The following is a 12,895-nucleotide window of genomic DNA, read 5'->3' as shown; positions in this document are numbered from 1 at the left end:
TTGTCAATATTTAAGGAATTTAAGCTTCATAGGATATACAACAACAATTAGATTTTGATCTTTTTCACTTGCATGTAAATGAGAAGTAATTTCTAGCAGATGGTGTAGGATAAGTGGACTAGTTGGATAGTAGACACCAAAAAGAACAATAGTGGAGTCATAAAATAGCTCTAAAAACTCTAATATCTTTTTTAGCTATATACCAATGCCTTGCAGACAACAATTTAGAGCCATAATTGGAATTAATGAATACAGAAAAAACATGCTTATATGGAACCAAGTGTTTAAGCATAATATATGTAGCATTCCATCTAACATCCATATCTAAGCCAAACTTTTTAGGTCTAACACCCTTAGCAGTACAGTAGTTCTTAAACATAGCAATTCTTTGATTAGAGGAATTTAAGAAGTTAATAGCAATTCTAAAATCTTCTGTGTAAGGTTTGAACCTCTTTAAACTAGAGTTTATAATCAAATTAATGATATGACAAGCACAACGTTGATGTACAAGACTATACTTATACTTAGAAGGATCAATAGGCTCAGGTGTGGAATCATGAGCCAAATAACCAGCAAACATAGGTGTCAAAGTTTTCATAGCCTTAACATTAGAAGAAGCATTGTCTAGAGTTATAGAGAAAACCTTATCAATCAGACCAAACTTCTCAATCATACAAGCAACTCTTTCAGTAATATTTTCACTAGTATGTTTCACCTCAATCAACCAAAGCCCAATAACATTTTTCTGTAACTTCCAATTAGCACTCACAAAATGAGCAACAACACTAATGTAATCCTCCTTAGCATTACCAGACCAAATATCTGATGTCAGAGCAACAAAGGAAGCAACAAACAACACAGAGTTCTTAAGAATATTATGGCCTTTAGTAAATAGCTTGCTAAGATCTCTAGTGGTGGTCTATCTAGATACCTTAATAAACCTAGGGTTATGAGCATGAACAATATATTTTTCCTAGACCTCTGTCTCATCAATACCTAACGACAGATCAAGCCTAGCAATCAAGCGACACAACTCAGATCTAGCAACATCAGGTTTATAGTCCTAGTTATGCATAGAACCATCAGGATTGTAAGCAAGCCTAGACTAAACCCTAGTTTGTTGATTAGTTTTCTGCCTACAAGATTTCTGATGCCTCTTCAAGTGGTCAGTGTCGGCATTAGATCTAGCAGACAAGGTTTGCTTACATATTTTACAGGTAGCTTTAGTGCAAATCTTCCTATCATTCATAGTCTCGTATATCTCATCAAAATCAGCCCACACAGGTGATTTACGCTTACCAACATTAGAGTTACCAACAATAGATGGAGTAGAGCTATTGGAGTTGGAGCCTAGCGGGTTCCCAGTCGCCGTCGCCCCTTCACCACCGTCACTGTCCAGATCGATCAGAGTCGGAGCAGCAGAGCCGCTACCGACATCGATACCAAACAATGCAACAACGTCCTCTCTAGTGTCGTCATCATCCTCAGGGGCTAGGCCTGCCACGATCAAGTCGTCGTTGCCGGTGAGCGGCCAAACAATATCATCATCAGTAGCTACCATGGCGGACGGCTCTCCAGCACTGTTCCTCAATGGTGCGTAGGGCCGCCTTAGTCGCTCTATGCCACAACTAGAGGACTACGCATCGACTACAGATCTACGCAAAGAGATGGAGGAGGATGAAAAGATCACATCAGAATACATCAATGGAAGAAGATAGAAGAGGAGGGTTAGGGTTAGGGTTAGGGTTAGGATTTTACCTACGCAACCAGAGCTCGGTGCTAGAGAAGACGACGGCCACCTAGAGAAGACAACACACCGGTTAGCAAGGACAGTGACCGGCGGAGGAGGAACAGATGGGGACAATGAACTCATATAATCATCAACATCTAGAGGGAAGATAGGGAGATAGAGAAGGGAGAGGCAGAGAGGGAGGGGATCAAGGGAGGTCGTCGGCAACAGGCGGAGTCAGAATCGGTGAGGTCGAATGCCAGTAGACTATAGACAAGACAACGAGGTGTCAACTATCGAGCGATCGAAGCGAGAGCTAGGCGAGACCACGAGAGGCAAGAGCAGCGAGGTGGTGGCCGGTGGGGGAGCTAGCTAGCCAGGAAGAAATGATTTAGGGTTAGGGTTGAGGAGGGAGAGCTAGGCAAGACCGCGAGAGGTGAGACCACGAGTCACGAGCATGAGTGAAGGGTCGAGATGGCGGACTAGAGGGGGGGTGAATAGTCTTTTCTAAAAATTAAACGCGTCAGCTAACCGATATAAATACGGAATTAAAACAATCGGTCTAGCCAAGACTACACCCCTCTATATATGTTCACTAGCACCTAGCAAAGATACTAATTATGCAACTAAGGTACCGGGCTAACTAGAGCTCTCTTAAACAATTCTAGGAGCAAGGTCACACAAACCTATGCCACTAGTACTTTAAGCAACAAGGGAGCTCCTACACATGCTAGTAAGCAATAGCACAAAGCTAACTAAGCTCACTAGCAATGCTCAATAACAAAGCAACCAATGCCAAATTAGAGAGCGCAAATACTTAGCTACACAAACTAAACAAAGTGACTAACAAGGTTACACAAACCAAATTAGCCACGCAGGGGAGCTACTTCTATGCTACACAAGCAAGAAGATAATTAGCAAGCTATACAAGCTAACTAATTATTAAAGCAACAACACAAGCTCAATGTATATAAAAGTAATTGCAAGCTTATGTAATGGGAATGCAAACCAACGGGAAGAACAAGGTTGACACGATAATTTTTCTCTCGAGGTTCACTTGTTTGCCAACACGCTAGTCCCTATTGTGTCGACTGCTCACTTGGTGGTTCGGTGGCTAATTGGCATCACCCGCTAAGCCCGCACATCGGGCGCCGCAAGAACCTACCCCTTGAGTGAGGGTAGCTCAATGACACGCTTTACTAAAGTTGCTCTTCGCGACTCCCGCGGGGTGAGCACAATGCCCCTCACAAAGCACTTCTTCGGAGCACCGCACAAGCTTCTTGCGGGCTTCGATGGAGACCACCACTAAGCCGTCTAGTAGGTGGCAACCTCTAAGAGTAATAAGCACCACCAGCTTGCAACTCGATCACCTAGTGCCACATGATGCAATCTCACGATGCAATCACACTAGAATCGCTCACTCACACAATCAGATAATCACTATCAAGTATGTGTGAGATGGAGGGCTCCTAAGCATTCTCAAGCATGGACACAAAGTCTCGCAAGGTGCTCAGCACCAGCCATGGCCGAAGGCCACTTCTATTTATAGCTCCAAGGGCTAAACTAGCCGTCCCTTCACTGGGCAACTGTTGGGTCGACCGGACGCTTCGATTGTGTTGACCGGATGCTGGACCTCAGCGTCCGGTCGCCTATAGATGGCCACGTGTCCCGATTCCAACGGTCACTTGACCTGACCAGACGCAGCAGCTTCAACTGACCGGACGCTAGACCCTCAGCGTCTGGTCATTTATAGTAAGGTACCGACCTTGACCGGATGTGTCCGGTCGCATGTGATCGGACGCAGCCCAGCGTCCAGTCATACTCTAGCTCCTGCGCCACCATGTGTCAGCCTGACCGGACGCGCCCTACCAGCGTCCGGTCACTTCTAGCGCCAGTGTCCGATGCACCCAGTGAGACTCTGTCTTTTCTGTGTAGGGTGCCAGTGGCATTGTTGGACTGTCCGCACTCTATGGGCGGACACTCCACCGGTGGAGTTTCTTCACCAAGTTGATCCACATCAACTCCAACTCTATCTCCTTTGTAAATGTACCAACATCACCAAGTGTACACCACCATGTGTATGTGTGTTAGCTTTTTCACAATCATTTCCCAAAGGATGTTAGCCACTCAACTTGCCACGCCACTCGATCCTAGCGACGATGCAAAGTTAGATCACTCGAGTGGTACTAGATGACCGATATGCAAACAAGTTTGCTCCTCTTGATAGTATGGCCATCTATCCTAAACCCGGTCATAAACTTCTCTACACACCTATGACCGGTGAAATGAAATGCCCTAGGTTATACCTTTGCCTTGCGCATTCCATTCCATCTCTTCCAACGTCGATGCAACACATGCACCAAAATGATCAACAATGATATGATCCACTTCATATCATTATGTGATCATATTGGTTCATCGATCTTGACTTTACTTGCTCTTCACCGTTGCCATCGTCCATCGGTGCCAAGTCTTGCTCAAGCTTCACCGCCACGCGGTCCATCACTCCAAAGCCTTTGACTTGCCCTTCACGCTTGCAACCGGTTCATCAAGCCAAGTCTTGTCTTGATCTTCTCCACCTTGATCACATAACTCAATGCCATGTCTCATGTGCATTTAAGCTCCTTTATCATCACATGTGTGAGCTTTGCAACATCTCCAAGCCATTTTCACTCATGGCATATGTTGCTCACACACATGTACCTATGGACTAATCACCTGTATATCTCACATAAACATAATTAGTCCACCTAGGTTGTCACTTAATTACCAAAACCAAACAAGGACCTTTCAATCTCCCCTTTTTTGGTAATTGATGACAACTCTACAAAGATATGGAAATTAAGCTCTTTTGGATTCATGTTGCTTGCCCAAGCAATTTTACTATGTGAAAATGATTTTGGACAAGTACCACAAACCCAAAATGATAGTATTAGCTCCCTCTATATATGTGCTAGAGTATTTAATTTGAAACTTGCACATATGCGTAGATTGAAATTGTGGGAGAGTAATTACTACCGAATGATGCTAAGATGTATAGAATAAATCTTTGAAGCGTGTACCAATCGGAGTTGCATCTTTAAGTTCATCATTAGCACCATGGTTAGCTAGATATCACTTGGCAATAAAAACACTAGATACCTTATGAGATCAACATTAAAAGCAAGGTACTAGCATTACTTGAAAAGCATACCAAGTGTCTAGCTATCATCCTATGCATGCTAGTTATCAAATCATCATTCAAGTTCTACAACTAGCATACACCACACAAGCATGTATGTTGAATTTGAAAGCTTATGCAATGCAAGCAAGCATATGAATATGCACATATCAAATGCAATCAATCAAAGTTCATGAGCTTGCTCCCTATACTTGTGTGCTTCTCTTGTCCAAGAATTTTGATCCATCTCTTTTCTTCAATGTTGCTCCCTCTTTGTCCATGTCCAACCTCTATTTCTTTTATATCTCATCTCTCCATGTCCAATTTCTCCCTCATTCAATTAAGCTATCATATCTTTGTATAATCTCTCCCTCTTTGTCATCAATTTCCATAAAAGGTGTGCTTCTCATTAATGCAAAGGTATGCATTTGGGGTAGATGGTTGAGGCTTAAGTCTTGTATTTTTTATGGACATCTCTTTGTTTGTTGGAATGACACCACTTGTATATACCACTTGTAACTTGTGTAGGGCTTCTTAAGATACCACACATAAGATTTTGATCTTGATACCAATTTGTGTGACACCTTCCCCTATGTGATAGCATGGGCCATTCATTTGATACACTTAAACTCTTGTAGTTGAGGGATGCATTCTTCATTTGATGATCACTTAAAGTTGAGGATCACTTGTGGAACCATCATCTACTATGTATAGATACTATTTGTAGGAAGTGAATACTATTTGAAAGAATCTTCTAGTATGGAACCACTTGTTTGATTTATCAATAAAGATCATTTCTTGAACATTTGCTATCTTCATGAGTACCACTTATAGGATATCACTTGTGAGTTGATCTAGACATTATTTGTAGATTCTCGATATAATACTTGAGTCTAGATAGCATTTGAAACAAACTAGATATCCATTTACATTGTTGTCTTGTGCTTGTACTCTTATCACTATCATGAGTTTTTATGATTGACTTGAACTAAAATGATTTGTCTAAGCTTCCAAGTTCGGTTTGAACCAATGACAAGCTTCTTCACACCTCTTGCAAGGGTTATCTTGTCAATGTTATACTTGTCACTTGTTAGCAATCCAAATTAAGTCAAGTACTTGGGTTCACTAGCTCATGAACAAATTCATGTACTAACCACTAGATCAAGTAATCATTCAAACAATAGTGGTAGGCTATGAATTTAAACATTTCATTTGTTATGTATGATCCTATGAAGCATGTACTATATGCACTAACCGCATACAAGTAAGGTATGAAATGATCATGCATATTACAATGATACCTTTGCTATGTTGGAGTAGAGGATAGTCACATAGATTCCAATTCATTACTCCAATAGCAATGTGAAGTCCAATTATAAGCTTGGTGAAGACCAATAGATACCATGTTGAATTCCATTCTTCACCCATATGAAATGAATACCACTTATGATCAAGTGCACTTTCTTATTATGGTTGACTTGCTTTATCTTTTGATCTTTGTTTGCATGAGAGTATCAATTTGTGAATATCACTTGAAATATTATGACTAGCTCTCTTTTAGGTGTTGCTTGCTTTTCTTGATCAGTCCTTTTGATTGTTTCAACTAAGCATCTCAAATGTTCCTCGGATCACCACTTCCATGTTAGCCTTCCAAGTATCACACTTGGTTCACCTACACATAGGTGGCAAGCCCCTACACTAGGGAGAAGTGACATCTCTCCAAGAATCATTCTTGATACTCACTTGAAATGACTTGATTGATTGATCCAAGTGATAGACTTAACTTAATGAGTAACCTTGATTCCTTCTTTAAGTCCTTTTCTTTCTTCTTGTTTAAGTCCTTTTCTTTCTATCAAATGATTTCCAACAGTCACTAGAACTTAAACTTCATCTTCAACTTGAGTTTGATCTTTATCTTCATCTTGAGTACCAAAGGTGTGCAAAGTACACTCCACAATCAAATGGCCTTGTACTCATATCTTGTCATGCTTCTAGATCATCTCAAAACCAAACTTAGGTACCTCAAACACTTGTAAACATGTTTCCAACTTGAGGACCTTTCAATCAAAGTGACTCTAGATCAATCTAACATTTATTACTTTTCTGACAGATTTTGTACCCTTCAAAGAAATAAGCATATCTCCCGAAGTACAAATCCAAATACCACTAAATTTGGTGGAGGTGTTCTTTACTAAGTTATTTAGCAGCTGTAAAAAATTTGAGCTTCATTTGACTTTTAGATTGCTGCTATATATCAATTCTTCCACCACTGCTATATACTGAAAACTGCTGCACTATAGCTGACAAGATCTACTCCAAAACTGAAGCATTTCTTATCCAATTCTCATGAAAATGTTACAGCATCTTATACCATAAGTCTAGAGCATGTACACCAATTTTCATGCAAATCCAATAAGTTTTTAATACTCAAACATAGCTAAGTTCACAGCTAGCTCAGATTTTGCAACATAGGATAGATTTCAACAATTGAGCTATACTTCATCAAATGTGAATCAAACTTGAAACTAACTTGTTTGAATACTTCCATAAGACATATATCCATTCAAATCACTTACTAAATGTCATCTTATGAATTTCTTCAACACAAATCAATCCAAACTTGATTACTAAGCAATTATCCATTCAATCAACTTGTAGCAAGCAACATTACATATTTATCCAATTCAACCAACTCATATGCACTCAAATGAAATGATCAACAAGAGATATACCTTGGTTATCTCATGATCATCCAACTAGCAAGCTTCAACTCAATTATTTGCAAGTCATCAAATATATCCAATGAATTACCAACAACTTGAATTATAGCACTTGTATGTTGATAGCACTTTAGACTTCACTCAATTTTCACTTAGCATTGGGTTTGGATGTGCACTAGGCTTCATATCTTGACTCAACATATGATGATCAATATGAAATCAATTGAATCAAGTCTCCAATGCCATGGTACCTACACACATTGATCCACTTTTTGATGGTACCCAAACAAGTTTGGGTCCTTTCAAGTTAGGAGCAACATACTTAGGCATAGCCTTAGTATGAATAGCGGGATGTTTTGCAATTGCAACCAATGAGGTACCATTTCCATCCTTCCTAAGCATAGAATCATCATAAATTGAAATAGGCTTAGGAGTGTTACCTAGGGGACATGAATGTGCCATGTGTCTCCTTTCTCAGTATGAGTAGCACTTTCTCTTTACTTGAGCCTTTTCTTCTTTGCTCATGTGGTGCTTCTCATTGCCTTGCCTCTCATGAATTGCTTGAGCCTTCTTCTCAAGCTTGGTAGGACACTTAGAGGCAAAGTGTCCCACACTTCCACACTTGAAGCACTTGATGTGAGCATGATCTTTTTTCTCATTTTCATTCTTACTCATCATTTTGGCATCTTGAGTTTGCATTGGATGTCTTTCCTTTCCACCCCTTCTTGTTTTATTCTTCTTTATCATCAAATCATCACCATCTTCATAGTTGATCTTGATTTGCTCTTAGGGTGTCTTCACTTGCTCAACTTGTGGCTTTGGTTGAGGCTTCACTTGTTGCTTCACCAATTGCTTGGTTGGACACATTGAGGTAAGATGACCCCAAGTGCGGCACTTGAAGCACTTCACATGCCTTAGCCCCTCTTCTTCTTTCTTCAACTTGAGCTTTTTTTCATTGGGGCAACCATTTGCAAGATGTCCCACTTCATGGCACTTGAAGCACATAAAATGAGAGAGCTTCTCTTGTTCTTGCTTCATCATTTCTCTTTCATATCTTCTCTTGCCCCATCTCTTGTCTTTGATCTTACTCTTGTTGAAGCCAATGCCACTTGTGTCATTGTGGCTTTCTTGATGATTGACTTTGCTAGTCTTGAAGCCGACTCCACTTTTGTCACCAAAGTTTCTTTGAGTCTTCAACATATGCTCAAAGGTGACTTGAGAGTTGTAGCATCTCTCCAACTTGTTGCTCAATTTCTTCACTTCATTTTTGAGCTTAATGTTCTCCTTCAAAATGTTAGTCTCACAAGACATAGAAGTAGAACAAGCATCTAATTTTGAAGAGCATGGCATATCTAATAAATCATCACAAGAGGTGGATACATGCTTCTTGCCTACATCACAAGGGTTAGCAACATTTTGTAATTTATGATTTGATCCATGTGATGAACTCTCATAATTTTTAAGTTTCTTTGTAAACACTTTAATGAGAGAAGCATGTTGTTCTAATAATTCATCATGAGATGCAAGTAGTGTCTCATGATTCAATTTAAGCTCATCAAGTGAAGATTTATAAGCATCAAGTAACTTCTTATGTTCTTCACAAGAGTTCTTTAGAAATGAGTTTTCATTTTCTAATTCCAATGTTTTAGCTTTCTCATTTTCTAAAGACATGGTTATGCTAGCAAGTCTACTAACAAGCTCATCATATGATTCAACATGATCAACCATATTATCATTTGATACCTTAGTGTCACCTTGTGACATGAGACAATGTGGTGTGGTTGGAGAGCATGTAGTAGCATCTTCATCATGGCTTGAGCATGAACCATCATTACCATCAAGTGTGCAATGGGTAGCATCATCACTTGCAACACTTGTAGCATCATCATCAACCTTGTCAAGTGAACTTGTAGTTGATCGATCATCATCATCATCATCACTTAACCATGAGGTGGAGCAATCTTCCACAATCACTAAATTGTGGTTATGCTCAACACACTCATGCACCTCCTTGAATTTGCCATCATCCCATATGGAGAAATCACCGAAGGTTTCCTTGATGGACTCCCATATCTCACGAGCGGTTCCCTTGATGTTTACTTGTTTCATCAAATCAAAGCTTAAAGCATCCATTAGAAAACAACAAGCATGAGCATCAAATTCATATAGAACTCTTTGAGCTTTGGTGAGATTTCTATGGTCCAAGACATGGGTGAGACCACTTGTGACAACCCACCAAAATTTAGGTCCCTTTGCACGAAAATGATCAAGCATGTGATTTTTCCAAAGTGCAAAGTTTGTGCCATCAAAAATGTGTGTCTCACAAACATCTAGCCCATTAGACGCCATCCTCTCGGGTCGGTGAAGACCATAAATGAGAGATCGGGCTCTGATACCAATTGAAGGGCCGAGATGGTGGACTAGAGGGGGGTGAATAGTCTTTTCTAAAAATTAAACGCATCGGCTAACCGATATAAATGCGGAATTAAAACAATCGGTCTAGCCAAGACTATACCCCTCTATATATGTTTACTAGCACCTAGCAAAGATACTAATTATGTAACTAAGGTGCTGGGCTAGCTAGAGCTCTCTTAAACAATTTTAGGAGCAAGGTCACACAAACCTATGCCACTAGTACTTTAAGCAACAAGGGAGCTCCTACACATGCTAGTAAGCAATAGCACAAAAGCTAACTAAGCTCACTAACAATGCCGAATTAGAGAGCGCAAATACTTAGCTACACAAACTAAACAAAGTGACTAACAAGGTTACACAAACCAAATTAGCCACGCAAGGGAGCTACTTCTATGCTACACAAGCAAGAAGATAATTAGCAAGCTACACAAGCTAACTAATTATTAAAGCAACAACACAAGCTCAATGTATATAAAAGTAATTGCAAGCTTGTGTAACGGGAATGCAAACCAATAGGAAGAACAAGGTTGACACGATGATTTTTCTTCCGAGGTTCACGTTTTTGCCAACACGTTAGTCCCCATTGTGTCGACCGCTCACTTGGTGGTTCGGTGGCTAATTGGCATCACCCGCTAAGCCCGCACATCGGGCACCGCAAGAACCTACCCCTTGAGTGAGGGTAGCTCAATGACACGCTTTACTAAAGTTGTTCTTCGTGACTCCCGCGGGGCGAGCACAATGCCCCTCACAAAGCACTTCTTCGGAGCGCCGCACAAGCTTCTTGCAGGCTTCAACGGAGACCACCACCAAGCCATCTAGGAGATGGCAACCTCCAAGAGTAACAAGCACCACCGGCTTGCAACTCGATCACCTAGTACCACTTGATGCAACCTCACGATGTAATCACACTAGAATCGCTCACTCACACAATCAGATGATCACTATCAAGTATGTGTGAGATGGAGGGCTCCTAAACACTCTCAAGCATGGACACAAAGTCCCCTAAGGTGCTCAACACTAGCCATGGCCGAAGGCCACTTCTATTTATAGCCCCAAGGGCTAAACTAGCCGTTACCCCTTCACTGGGCAACTATCGAGTCGACCGGACGCTCGGGTCGTGTTGACAGAACGCTGGACCTCAGCATCCGGTCGCCCGCAGATGGCCACGTGTCCTGATTCCAACGGTCACTTGACCTGATCGGACGCAGCAGCTTCAACTGACCGGACATTGTACCCTCAGCGTCCAGTCATTTATAGTAAGGTACCGACCTTGACCGGACGCGTCCGGTCACATGTGATCGGACACAGCCTAGCGTCCGGTCATACTCCAGCTCCTGTGTCACCATGCGTCAGCCTGACCAGACGTGCCCTACCAGCATCCGATCACTTCCAGTGCCAGTGTCCGATGCACCTAGTGAGACTCTATCTTTTCTGTGTAGGGTGCCGGTGGCACCATCGGATTGTCCGCACTCTACGGGCGGACACTCCGCCGGTGGAGTTTCTTCACCAAGTTGATCCACATCAACTCCAACTCCATCTCCTTTGTAAATGTGCCAACATCACCAAGTGTACACCACCATGTGTATGTGTGTTAGCTTTTTCACAATCATTTCCTAAAGGACATTAGCCACTCAACTTGCCACGCCACTCGATCCTAGCGACGATGCAAAGTTAGATCACTCGAGTGGCACTAGATGACCGATATGCAAACAAGTTTGCTCCTCTTGATAGTACGACCATCTATCCTAAACCCGGTCTTAAACTTCTCTACACACCTATGACCGGTGAAATGAAATACCCTAGGTTATACCTTTGCCTTGCGCATTCCATTCCATCTCTTCCAACATCGATGCAACACATGCACCAACACGATCAACAATGATATGATCCACTTCATATCATCATGTGATCATATTAGTTCATTGATCTTGACTTTACTTGCTCTTCACCATTGCCATCGTCCATCGACGCCAAGTCTTGCTCAAGCTTCACCGCCATGCGGTCCATCACTCCAAAGCCTTCGACTTGCCCTTCATTCTTGCAACCGGTTCATCAAGCTAAGTCTTGTCTTGATCTTCTCCACCTTGATCACATGACTCAATGTCATGTCTCATGTGCATTTAAGCTCCTTCATCATCACATGTATGAGCTTTGCAACATCTCCAAGCCATTTTCACTTATGGCATATATTGCTCACACACATGTACCTATGGACTAATCACCTATGTATCTCACATAAACACAATTAGTCCAACTAGGTTGTCACTCAATTATCAAAACCAAACAAGGACCTTTTAGCGAGAGAGGCAAGGCGGTGGGGGAGCCAGGAGAGAGGAAATGATTTAGGGTTAGGATTGAGGAGGGACACCCACGGCCATCGCTTTTATACGTGCCACGCGGGGGAGGGGGGATGGGCTGCTTCGCGCCTTTGTCGCTATCCACTACGTGCCGGTGTTAGGCCGCTTCGCCGCTCGGCCCACTGCCAGGCCGACCCCTTAAAACTGGGCCATGTCGTGCCAGCCCATGGGCTTGAGTATCAGCCCATGCATGACCTGCTTTACCAGGCCAGGCCAGCCTAGGCCCGCACACCACCGGGCCAGCCCGTGCTTGGGCCAAGCCAAATTTGTGGGCTTCGTGCCGGGCTGCCGGGCCTCGAGCCTACATAGACATCTATACGTACAGGTACGGTTCAATCCAACATCTATGTCCACATGTGCGTAAGCATAATGTGGAACTTTGGATTGACTTTAGATTTGTAGTTAAGTTAATCGTCAGATCAGCTAGTCAACGCACACTTTCGATCTGACGACCGATCATTGCGTGGCTCCCATCACAATCCCTACGGACTAGGCATTGTCTTGATGTTGATCA

The sequence above is a fragment of the Miscanthus floridulus genome, chromosome 6 (assembly GCF_019320115.1).
Source record: "Miscanthus floridulus cultivar M001 chromosome 6, ASM1932011v1, whole genome shotgun sequence".
NCBI lineage: Eukaryota > Viridiplantae > Streptophyta > Magnoliopsida > Poales > Poaceae > Miscanthus > Miscanthus floridulus.
This window is presented reverse-complemented; position numbering follows the sequence as displayed.